This window comes from Strongylocentrotus purpuratus, unplaced genomic scaffold (assembly GCF_000002235.5).
Source record: "Strongylocentrotus purpuratus isolate Spur 01 unplaced genomic scaffold, Spur_5.0 spur5_scaffold_16, whole genome shotgun sequence".
NCBI lineage: Eukaryota > Metazoa > Echinodermata > Echinoidea > Camarodonta > Strongylocentrotidae > Strongylocentrotus > Strongylocentrotus purpuratus.
The window spans coordinates 21276971-21290850 of record NW_022145601.1 but is presented as its reverse complement, the minus strand read 5'-3'; the positions used below and the strand labels follow the sequence as shown (position 1 = coordinate 21290850).

The window sequence follows — 13880 nt, the reverse complement described above, 5'->3', positions numbered from 1 at the left end:
CCCAAGGACAACTAACCCCCTGATAATTGTCCACGGGTGCTTCCGTGGGGAACTATCATCAGGGGTAATTGTCTGGGGGGGGGGTAATGTCCGCTGTTAATTAGTCGAGGGTAATTGTCCTAAAACCTTAAATATGTATATTTATTTTCTAGCGACAGTACTTCGCAACTTGTGATGGCGGACATTTTGACGGAAAAATTTGTGCTGACATTGTCACAAAATATTGATCCTGGGCAGGTCACCGCACAAACCATAAGCGTTTGCCTGGGATTAAGCCGAGCAAAGGGCTCTGGCGCAGCGATACAGGCAAATGTCGACAAAAATCAACATTACGCATTCGAAGATCTCTTGTGCCAGTATGTTTTGAGGAATGGACGGAACAGTGAAAGTGCTCTCAATCTGAGAAGGAAATTTCTAGAGAATGGCATGAAGGAATATGCTGACGTCATCAAAGCAGGTTCGTAGATTATTCTTTTGCTTATGTTAATTTATAACATAAATAACCACATAGTAATGATAACAATTTACAGAGCTAAAAACAAAGCCGATATCTTGCATTTCATACAATCAATTGTCTACACACTAGTCAAGATGTGAAAGAACTCTTAAAAAAAGGGAATCATTATTCAGCCTCGAATATGATATTTAAGTGGTAATAAGGTATTTTCCTCTTCATTTTCGTGCTTCAATTATTTGCATATTACTTACTTACCATCTCTAAAATGTTATTTACTCATCAAAATAAACTACCCAAAGTGATATTATATATTTGGGCATCTTGCGGTTTCTGATACTTTGCTTTCATGAAGTTGACATTATTCCAAAATACATTTTTAATATTTAACTAACATTCCCTTTGCGGCAGCGCAGGGCACCGCAGCACCCCGGTTGAAAAACACTGTGCAAGGGGATCCTCCTTGTCCCTTTATAGAGTGGGAAAATTTTGAATTTTAAAGTGAAATGGGTACACATAGTCTTACTCTCTCTTTGTCTCTTTTCCCGTATTTATTTACCCTTTCTGCTGTACAACGCATTAAGAACGCAGATCTCAAGATTTCAATTAAGACCTATTATGTTGTTCCCAGGTAACATGTTCACATAATCCATATTGTGATATGATATCTTCACAAACATTTTTGCTTTTTGTCTCCAGAACTAGAGAAGTTTAGAATTCCTGTCCCGTCAGACAAAGAAACACTCAAGGACTGACTTGTATCCTCCCCGAGCCATCCTTGCGGCACACCAGGTAATCATATTCACAACTTTCTATTCCTCTCACAAGCTTTATGAGACAACCACAACTTTCCACTATCACAAAAAAGGTGATTTGTCGGTACCAGCAGAGCACTGCAGCAGGGAGTACATGCTACTCACTAATAAATTGCACAATGTGGTTGCAATGAGGAAACAAAATTATTTTGTCAGTGAATAAAACAGGTAATTTATCTTATTATCAATAGATAAACAAAGTAGAACTACCCAACGATAACCTCAACAACAAAGTCAACAAAGTCTTTCTGTTCAGATAATATATATATATATATATATATATATATATATTTCTAATACTGACATACATGTGCATCCTCTGCTCCCCTTGTCGATAGAGGTAAGCCCGGAAGGTAGGTCAATATCATATAAACGCTAATTAAAACAAAAAATGATTTTGGTTAGGACTTTTTTATGCCTCCGTTACGAAGTAGCCGGAGGCATTATGTTTTCGGGTTGTCCGTCCGTCCGTACGTCCGTACGTACGTACGTACGTACGTCTGTACGTACGTACGTCCCGTTCTCGTGATCGCGTTATCTGAAGAACTGGTTGATGGATTCCTGCCAAACTTTGGTCATGTATGTATCTTGTAGAGCCGATGAACTGATTAGATTTTGGGGTTACGAGGTCAAAGGTCAAAGGTCACAGGGCTCATTATGTATGCAAAACGAGCTCGTGATCGCGTTATCTGAAGAACTGGTTGATAGATTCCTGCCAAACTTTGGTCATGTATGTATCTTGTAGAGCCGATGAACTGATTAGATTTTGGGGTCACGAGGTCAAAGGTCAAAGGTCACAGGGCTCATTATGTATGCAAAACGAGCTCGTGATCGCATTATCTGAAGAACCGATTGATGGATTGCTGCCAAACTTAGGTCATGTATGTTACTTGCAAAGCCAAAAAACTGATTAGATTTTGAGGTCACGAGGTCAAAGGTCAAAGGCCACAGGGCTCATTATGTATGCAAAACGAGCTTGTGATCGCGTTATCTGAAGAACCGATTGATGGATTGCTGCCAAACTTAGGTCATGTATGTTACTTGCAGAGCCGACGAACTGATTAGATGTAGGGGTCACAAGGTCAAAGTTCAAAGATCACAGGGCACATTATGTATGCAAAAACAGCTCGTGATCGCGTTGTCTCAAGAACCGATTGATGGATTCCTGCCAACTTAGGTCATGTATGTTTCTTGCAGAGCCAATGAACTGAGTAGATTCTTGGTTCATAAGGTCAAAGGTCATGGGCTCATTATGTATGCAAAAATAGCTTGTAATCACAATATTCTGAAAACCTGTTAATGGATTACAATTGAACTTGAATTTGAAAAATTTCTTCTGTTTTGGTTTGTAAAATTGCTCTATGACGGAGGCATCATTTTCGACTGCGCGCAGTCGAAGTTCCATCTAGTTTACATTTTGTCAAATTTGTCTTATCAGAGGTAAAATAGGATGAAAGTGTATTTGGCTAAATATTTAAACATCAATAATTATAAAGTGTAATTCCTAGCAATCTGAATTTATTTATATACTGCTGTTAACCAAAGTTGTATAGGTAAAGGCATGGAGTAACTCCATGGTAAAGGTAAGTTGGTAAACAACTCTTTTTTTTCAATTCAAGATTAAAAAAGATTCCTAAATTTACAAATATGACGACAACATACTTGGTTAGGATATATGATTGGAGATGGTTGTGGTCAATAATTAAGGTGTTTTGGATGACTCTTTGAATATTCTGAATAATTTCTATTTTGTTTCCCTTTTATTTCTTAGTTGCATGGAAGTAAGTGATGAATTTGACAAGATCTTGCGGAGGGTAGCCGAGTTTATGAGTGATGATTAAGAAATCGACCGCCTTGCTTCGGAACTGGACGTCAGCGTACCAGATACCGAACGCTTCATCCGAAAAATGATGGCGTCACTTGGAGAGGTACCCTCGACATGCTGAGGACATGGCGCAAAAGGGTTGATAAATCGCAGGAACGTGTAAGACTTAGGGCTGCTCTACTTAGGGCTGAACAGATTAACCTTGTGAGCACCCTACTACCAGAAGAGGAGGATTAATAATTGAAGAGAAAGATGAGTTCTGAGAAAGGTGGAAAATGATTTTGAGCCCCTTTCTTCTATTCTCTTTATGTTAGTGTGAAAAATAACATAGTTTAAAAAATCCCCTGAAAAAAAGGGGCACTTCAAAAAACCCTTACATTCGAAATATACCAAGGAACAGATGAACTGTTCAGACAAAATTTAATGCCACATGTGTGTGTAATCCCATATACACATTTCTATTTACAATGCACGTGACATCCAGCTAGACTGTTTTAGCTGTCGATGATTCCGGTAGTACACCAATTCCTAAGTGCTACATAATCAACCTTTTCAAATTGTTAAAGCTCCTCTCCCCAATGTTTTCATATTTCCCTTTTTTAAATCGCGACGGACATGGAAAACGAATGCAAATAACCCCAAGTTCCTCAAGTCTCCCTAAACCTTATTTTAGGCCCGCTACTGCACATGACCACCTTTTTACAGGAGTTAGCTAGATTTCAACCCACATCGACATGGGATGACGAGTGACGAAGCAGAACTAACTGAACTACAGCACAAAATAGCACTTTGTTACAATATTTTGTTCAACAAGTCAGGTTACCCCCAGAACAGTGTTCATATTGTCCTGAGTGAATCTTCTTGTTCAAAATGTGTTTTGTTTGTCTGGTGTTTTTGTTTTTTAAACGTAAACGTGCTTTCACTGAGGTATTTGTCTCAAAACTGTTTACAGCTAGTAACACCAGAGGTGACAGTAGCGTCTCTAGATATTGTGGCACCTGTTTTGTGGCACCATTGTTTGTGATTGAATTATTACAAGTTTCTCTTTTTTTATGTTTCATTTTTATTTTGTTACATTATCCCATGTTCTTTCAAACAAATAGTGGCTTCTAAAAATATATTATTGGCTGACGAAATATTCCTTGTCTCATATTCAATGTGTCATATTTTATACCACAGTACTTCTACATCTTCCCCGTTCAGTGTTTAAAACTCGATTAAATTTCATTATACAAATAGGGGAATGACCCAGCTGTCTTTCCCTTTCTTTTTCTACGTAAGAAAGGAGTTTTTATATTCATTGCATTGAAATGATGTACGGCTGTATATGCATAGTTTGTTTGATTAAAAATGCATTAGACGTATCTGTTTATATTTGTGGATGAATGTATGATTTGTTTGAATAAAATTGTACTTAACGTAGTATATTATTCAAAATAAAATTAGGCTGTATTAGTTTATCTTTCATTAGCAGAGTTAAAACTATATACAAATAATATACAGTTGATAAACTACGTGCATATCTGCAAAGTGTAGGCCTTTGATATGAGGAATAAGGTCTTTTCCAGTTCAACTTTTACCTACCATTAAACCAACAATAAAGCCGGGTGAATAGAAGACCTGATGTGGTATGATTTAATTTAATTTGATCGGAATTTTATTGAATATAATTTGATTTGATGTCCTTTGATTGTGATTTTTTTTTTTTTTTTTTTATTTTACTGAGATTTTATTTCATTTGGCTAAGACTTGATTTGACTGAAATATGATTTGATATCCTTTGATTGAGATTTTATTTTATTTGATTAAATTGATATTTTTATTTTATTTGACTAAGACTTGATTTGACTGAGATATGATTTAATTTGATATGATCTGATTTGATTGAGATTTCATTCGATTTCATTTCATTTTATTTCATCATATTGTATTTGTCATGATTCGATTTGATTTGATTTGATTGAGATTTTACATGATTGGTTTCTACAATAACTATAGCTCTTTAAAAAAAAAAAAACCGTTAAAGATATTAATTAACCATTGAATTCTTCAGTAAGTTGGTTCTACCTTGTAATGGCTCACTCAGATATGACGCAGCAAAAGCGCCTAGGTTTTTATTTTCTTCTCATGACGAAAAGTGTAATAGGCTTCGAATTTCTATATCTTATTAAACAGAGCTCAGTGGATATGAATACGTCCTTTGGTGGGCATCTGCCATTGATTTTACATGTAATTAAAAACCGCGGCGGTTGTTTTTTTTGCGGCGGGTTACCTCGCCATCTCTGAACAACCCTTATTAAAGAGAAGAGAAAGTCTTCCCTAATGGAATTATTGGCGGTTCATAACATTCAGTAAATTATTCTAATGAATTAATTGGAATTTAACTCGAATTTTTATTTGGCCTATATGCATGTGCATCGATCTACATAAATTGTAAGGTCTAGTTATACTTCATATTTTGTTTTGAATCATCTAAATATAGGCATGTTGAGCAATTTCAACGAGCAGCAACAAAACAAGTATATTATTAGACAAAATAAAATTAAATTCATGTTTAGCGTCCCAGCCTGCTATATTTTTGTGTGGCCGCCTACTTTAAACAAAAATATAAATCAAAACAACATGATAAACATACGCCTTCTACTAAAACGATTTTTTTTTCCAGAAAATTTATAAAAAAAACATAAAAGCTGGCCAGACGCCGCATTTGATTGGCAAAAATTACAAGTGCAAAGATATGTGTACTTAAAATAAATGACATCGCGAGAAAATCGGGAGCCGGCTTATACCGTAAAAGAAGTATATACCTAGGTCGAAACTATGTTCATGATCATTGCGTCAAACCGGTTAGTCCAGAATCTGGCCGATTTAAGTTTGATCTCCACCTCTTTTACCTCTGACATTGTTATGCCTCCGTTACGAAGAAGCCGGAGGCATTTTGTTTTTGGGCTGTCCGTCCATCCGTACGTCTCGAGATCGAGTTATCTAAAGAACCGATTCATGAATTCCTGCCAAAATTAGGTCATGTGTGTATCTTGCAGAGCCATGAATGAAATGATTATATTTTGGGGTCACGAGGTCAAAGGACACACGCTCATTAGGTATGCAAACATGGCTCATGATCACATCATTAGCACCGATGGACAGATTACCACCAAACTCAGGACATGTACAGGAATGTATCTTTCTGTAATGAACTGCTTAGATTTGGGGGTCATGAGTTCAAAGGTCAAAGGTCATGGGCTTATTATTTTTGCAAAAATAGCTTGTGATCACACTACCATTAGAACAGATGGACGGCTTACCATCAAACTCAAAGCATGTATGAATCTTGCAGAGCCAATGAACTGAGTAGATTTTGGGGTCATGAGGTCAAAGGTCACGGGCTCATTATGTATGCATAAATAGCTTGTGAACGCATTCTCATTAGAACTGATGGATTACTATCAAACTCAGGACATGTATGTATCTTGCAGAGCCATAATGAACGGATTAGATTAGATTTTATGAGGTCAAAGATCAGAGGGTCAAACATGTTTACGAAAAAAAAATGTATTCACGATATTCTGAGAAACTGTTAGGCCTAATGGATTACAATCAAACTTGAACTTTTAGTAGTAGTAGTAGTAGCTCTATTCAGAGCGAATTTATTTTTCATTTCTTTTTACATAATATAAACAATAACAGGCAATAATAAACGTAGTGATATAACAGAAATGAACATTGAAATATCTTTGACATATTGTTTTTGGTTTGTAAATTCGCTCTATGGTAGAGACATCATTTCCGACTGCGTGCAGTCGAAGGTCCATCTAGTTACCAGTTACCTCAGACATTTTTTTCCTCTGACATTTTTACACCGGCCGTTCTGCTTTGCGTTCAAAAATATTCTAACCCAATCAGATTCAATAAGAAGGGGCGCATCTGTGGATCAGGGATTTTGTAACTGGAAGAAAGGAGTGAAGAAGTTTTAATACAATTAAAAACAGTATCATTTACATAACTATAAGTACACGTATTATGTCATTTAGTTAACGTAGTTAAGTTCATAGTTAACGTTTTCTCTAATTCATGTTTAATTCAATGTAATATATACAAAGTAGTGAAATGTCCTAACAATTGGCAATTCATATTTTATACTATTTGCAAAATGAATTGTATATAACTAAATCATCAGTAATTCAGAAATATGCTGCAAATTCAGAAGAATTGTATAAAAACATAGATGTGCACGCACCCCATATTCATTTTGCAAATTAACTGGTGTCAGCTGGTTCAACTGGAAATATGCCCATGGACCAGTTTTCAACTGGTGCAACTGGAAATATGCCCACAGACCAGTAATATCAACTGGTGCAACTGGAAATATGCCCACAGACCAGTAATATCAACTGGTGCAACTGGAAATATGCCGACAGACCAGTAATATCAACTGGTGCAACTAGAAATATGCCCACAGACCAGTAATATCAACTGGTGCAACTGGAAATATGCCCACAGACCAGTAATATCAACTGGTGCAACTGGAAATATACCCACAGACCAGTAATATCAACTGGTGCAACTGGAAATATGCCCACAGACCAGTAATATCAACTGGTGCAACTGGAAATATGCCGACAGACCAGTAATATCAACTGGTGCAACTGGAAATATGCCCACAGACCAGTAATATCAACTGGTGCAACTGGAAATATACCCACAGACCAGTAATATCAACTGGTGCAACTGGAAATATGCCCACAGACCAGTAATATCAACTGGTGCAACTGGAATTCACTTCATCCTGCAATTTCTTGATTTCATTACTGGAGACTTCAGCATCGCGGCTCTATAAGGGTGTTAAGCTCCTTCGTTGAATCATCAACCCTTTTCTGTAGATCAAAAATATTCCCATCTCGCTGTTCTAATTGGTACTCGCATATGGATCAGTCCATCTCAGAGTTTTAGAGTGAAACTATATATTTACTTTAAGTGTCTGAATTCGCACTCTCTTTATCAAAGTGGTTGACTTGAGCATGCTGGTATACTATATTCAAATGATATTTCTAGTAAATACAGTTTATATAGAACTAGACAGTTATAGTATTCAATATTAAAATGCTATGTTAATTTTGTCATGATATCACATGTTTGTAAAAACATACATGTATATGCATGTAATTTACTTTCTATCAAATGAATAAGGGGTCCAAAAATGATAGTGAAATACCCCAAAATGATAACTAGACACTTTCGAGAAATACATGTAGGTTCAAGAACAATTTCTATACTGCAGAGCTAATACTAGAAATCATGTCCGCATCATCTCAAAAGCAGGAGAGGTAAACAAAAGCCTAGTGAAATGGTCGTAAGTTAATTATTTGGAAGTCGTTGCAAAGATGTTATGAAATAAGATATCTTCATTATAACATTTCAAGTGATACAAAATAGAGATGTCATTGCCAACAAATTCTTTAATTCATGTCAAATTCAAATTTCTTCAGGAAAAGAGCTATGCCACTGCACCTAAATATATTTTTTTGACGGAACTATTAATTCACTGTTTTCTTTCAACATGAACTTCTACAAGCGCAGAGTCATTTAATGCCAAGCATAGGAAAATACAAAATGTACTGAAACTGGTTGATCTACCGAGTAATGTTGACAATAACAATGTCGACTAGGTGCCTACCCTATTCATTATTATTATTTATTATATACCTCATTTTAAGATTCTTTACTAATCCTGTCTTCTGATTGGTTGAAATTGCAGTCATGTTCTTAACCATGCCCGCTAATTGAAATTCATAGTCATTTTTCCCGGCTCTACCGGTTTATATCCATTTTTCATAGCACTTTTTCCATGGCTGTGAAGCGTGACGTCATTTTGCTGCGATCCCCATTTTGGTTTACGTGTTACCGTATAAGTTTCTTTTGTGCGATGACCGATGCGCAATACCGTTAACGGTGTTTGAGTGCAATTCGATTTTGGTCGCTGCATTCAGGCGACGAATCTACCAATCCACGCAGCGCAGACGACCGATCGCCATTTTGTGTACTAGTCTCGATCGCAAAATACTGGGGTTTTTTGTTTCCAATTTTTGAGATGGAAACCTAAATGGCCCAGGACCAAAATCCAGTTGAAACCAATTGGAGCAAAACCAATTGAAACCAGTTGCCAACTGGTTTCAATAGGGAAATTGGAACAACTGGTTCCAATTGAAACCAGTTGCCAACTGGTTCCAATTGAAACCAGTTGAAACCAATTGCCAACTGGTTCCAATTGAAACCAGTTGAAACCAATTGCCAACTGGATCCAGTTGCCTAATTGGTTTCAACTGGAACCAGTTGTTCCAATTTCCCTATTGAAACCAGTTGGCTTCAACTGGTTTCAACTGGTTTCAATTGGTTTCAATTGGATCCAATTGAAACTTACAGTAATTGGCATAAACTTAATTAGTTATAAGTTAATTAGCTCTTGCACTAATTATCGCTCATGTCAACACAGAAACATTGTTAGGCCTATATGTGTCTACATTAAGTACAATGTAAAGGGCATTATAATATGCAGACCATATAATATACTTAACAAGGAAGGCATTGCCATTATATATGTTTGTAATTGATGTATTTTGTACATGGTTAGTGTTTTACTCATAAACTTTTAATCTGTGTAATTACAAAAATATGTTACTAATGAACATGCTTATCATTGCTAATTGATCTTTATATTTATCTAAAACAAATGCATTACTTGCAAATGAAAATTAATTAATAAGTACATTGTAAATCAAAATAAATTACATAAAACATTGATCTGCGCACAAGCATATAATATGCAAATTAACTGGTTTCAATTGGATCCAGTTGGGTAACTGGAAATATTTCCAATTGGAACCAATTGGGTAACTGGAAATGAATTCTAACTGGAACCAGTTGGGTAACTGGAAATTATTTCTAACTGGAAATGAATGCTAACTGGAACCAGTTGGGTAACTGGAAATGAATTCTAACTGGAACCAGTTGGGTAACTGGAAATGACTTCTAACTGGAAATGAATGCTAACTGGAACCAGTTGGGTAACTGGAAATGATTTCTAACTGGAACCAGTTGGGTAACTGGAAATAAATTCTAACTGGAACCAGTTGGGTAACTGGAAATGACTTCTAACTGGAACCAGTTGGGTAACTGGAAATGACTTCTAACTGGAAATGAATGCTAACTGGAACCAGTTGGGTTACTGGAAATGAATTCTAACTGGAACCAGTTGGGTAACTGGAAATGAATTCTAACTGGAACCAGTTGGGTAACTGGAAATGACTTCTAACTGGAAATGAATGCTAACTGGAACCAGTTGGGTAACTGGAAATGACTTCTAACTGGAACCAATTGGGTAATCGGAAATGAATTCTAACTGGAACCAGTTGGGTAACTGGAAATGACTTCTAACTGGAAATGAATGTTAACTGGAACCAGTTGGGTAACTGGAAATGAATTCTAATGGAACCAATTGAGTAACAGGAAAATCATCTTACTGTTTCCAGTTGAACTTCTAACTGGAACCAGTTGGGTAACTGGAAATGACTTCTAACTGGAACCAATTGAGTAACTGGAAAAATTACATTACTGGTTCCAGTTGCACTTCTTATTGGTTTGAACTGGAAATGAGTACCCATAACAATATTTTCCAGTTCGGCAATTGGTTTCAACTGGAAATTTTCTATTCCAATTGAAACCAATTGAAACCAATTGAAACCAGTTGAAACCAATTGAAACCAGTTGGAGATTTCAACTGGTTTCAATTGGATTTTGGTCCTGGGGGGTGAGTCAACATTTTCCTTTTTTTCGGTTTATAAAATATATATTGACTGCTTTTAATATTCGAGGCATAGTTGTTTCTATAGGGTCTCGGGAAACTCACAACCTGCTATGACCCCGCGGCGCAAGCGCCTTGGGGTCATAGCAGGTTGTGAGTTTCCCTTGACCCTATAGAAACCACTATGCCTCTCAAAGCAGTCAATATATCCTTACTATTATTGATACTACTACTACTACTACTACTACTACTACTTCTACTACTACTACTACTACTACTTCTTCTACTACTACTACTACTACTACTACTGCTACTACTACTACTACTACTACTACTTCTACTACTGCTACTACTACTACTACTTCTACTACTACTACTACTACTACTACTAATTATACTTCTACAACCACTACCACTACTACTACTAGACTACTACTACTACTACTACTACTAATACTACTACAACAGATATTACAGCTACCACTCCAGCTACTACTACTTCTAATATTACTTCTGCTGCTACTAATACTTCTATTGCTATACTACTACGTATATATACATTCATTTATTGTGCTAAACAAAATTTACAAGGTAGTTAAATAAATAAAACACTGGGCTTTTCACTATTTTCTCTTTCTTGTAATTTAAATATAACTATCATATATTACAAGTACTCACTAGAAGTACAATACTACAAATACAATCAAGTACTACTAATACAACTACATCTACTACTACTACTACTACTACTTATACTACTACTACTACTACTCCTACTACTTCTATTTCTATTTCTACTACTTATATTAACTACCGCTACTACGACTTCTATACTACTACTACTACTACTACTACTACTAACTAATAATAATGTTAATTTTACTACTTCTAACCAATACACTTCTTCTACTAAGTACTGCTACTACTACTATTCCTACTACTACTTCTCATAAATGTGTCAATGTAAAAGTGTGGACATTACCAATGCTATGTTTCATTATTTTACAGCCTTCTAATAGACCAATTTTATCTCTGGATTCAAGTTTTGTTACGTCTTGCCAAGTTTTCTCACGGTCTACCACGGTATCCGTGACGGGCCGTGGGGGGAAGGGGATGCTGAGTCTCGGAGACTCCAAGGCGCACTACGGTTCGGCCCGCGTTCTACCACGGATGCCAGAACGTTCCCTCCCGGCCCGTCACGTTCTGATGGGGTCCCTCACGTTTCCCACGTTTTGATCAAGGTCTGACACGTTTTTCACGTTCTGTCAAGGCTTTGTACGGATGAAACGTGGACGCAGGGCAGCTTTGGAGCACGTTTGTGCCGGCGGTATAAAAAGAAGGTCTCCCAAGCAATAGCAATCATGGTATTCTGAGACCTCGCGTTGTGTCAGACCGTAGTAGAACGCAACGCGCCGTAGCGTGCCGGGCGCTTAAACCGTCCCACTACGGACCACCCCAAGTTTTGTTACGGCCTATTACGGACTGTCACGTTTTGTTACGTTCACCCCGGTTTATTACGGCCTACTAGGTTTCTCATCCGCACCGTGACTGCCGTGGCAAATTTTTTGACAGTTTAAAAATCTGACACGGTATCCACGGCAATCACGGCCTGTCACGTTTGCCCATACGGTCCCCCGCGTTGTGTCACGTCAATCCCGTTTCGTCCACGGTGGCCTAAAACGTGGTTGCCGTGGCCGCCGGGAACATAGTGTAAACGTAGCATTACTTCTCTAATCTCTCTGCTCACTAGTCCATTTCCTCTTTTTATATGCATAAAGTGACTCTCACACTCTGCCGTGTAGGCCTACCGTGTGCCACCGTGCGCGAAAATGTCTGCGGACGGTGGAGAACGGCGAGGGCACACGGTGGTTCGTTATCAAAGCGGGCAACACGTTAATAGGGCGTTGGCGCTTATTTACACCCGGTGGGACCCGGCGAAAGTTTTGGGCATGTTCAAAACTTTGGCCGGCTGGCACCGGCCGCAAGTAAGCAGCAAGAGGACGGTGTTGAACGGTATGAGGACGGTATGAATACGTTATGAAAACGGTCACACTGTACGAACACGTTCATAACACGCTCATAACCCGTTACAGAACGGTGATGAAAAATGGAGAGCGGACTGACCGCTGCCGTTCAAATCGGGGTATTTATGGCAGTCGTGTCATGAAGTCAGCAGTCCGGGGACTCGCTCACAGGACGCTCCGAGTGGTGAGGGGACGCTAAGTGACTGGTAGGTGGCTGCTACAAACCCGGTGCACACGTTCGAGACCCGGTATGGGCCCGGTATGGAAACGGCCAAAATTTTCAACAAAAGTCAATCTGGGCGGTGAAGACGGTAGAAGCACGTTCAACACCCGGTATGCGCCCGGTGAGAACGGTCAGAAGATGGCAACGAAACGGTGAAAAGATTCATTTTATGAATTTTTTTTGCGGCCGGGGACAAGTTTGCTCAAAACCCAACGTTCTGGACTCTGTTTTTTTTTAATAGCCCGGCAGGTGGACGGTAGTCCTACACGGCAGAGCGTGAGAGCTCCATAAGGTGTCTATGGTGCATACGTTTGTCACATTAAAATAAGAGGTTTACCAACCTCAAAGATATTGACAGTAGACTTTCGTGTAAAAAGATAGCATGCCAAGTAAACTTTGTCCATTCTGAATGCCTCAATGACAAGGCTTAGCTTAACAAGGAATGCGAAATAAGCCAAGAATGTGTCATCATAACAAAGAGAAAATCATAATTTTTCTCTTACAGTTTTTGGACTGAAATAACAGTGCGTAAAGGCTTTTCACCCACATCGAATGCTGCAGCCAAAAGTTATTGGTACACGGGGATATTGACAATACTTTTTGAAAAGGCTGCTGCCCAGTCATCCATGGCAGTAGAGTTTTGAGTATAGCTTTATTACACGGAATATTAGTTCCTGTTTTATACGAAGTATATTTCAATGCCATTCAGGTTTAAATCCGTAAATGGGAATCAAACAAAGT

General features: G+C 37.9%; 1 long non-coding RNA gene across 1 annotated transcript; it reads left to right on the top strand.

Moving 5' to 3' along the window:
• Positions 1 to 289: 289 nt before the first annotated feature.
• On the top strand, positions 290 to 4458 carry LOC115924569. The gene is made up of 3 exons (XR_004064364.1): positions 290 to 457; positions 1154 to 1246; positions 3041 to 4458. It is a non-coding gene; the product is annotated as an uncharacterized LOC115924569 (long non-coding RNA).
• Positions 4459 to 13880: the final 9422 nt, after the last annotated feature.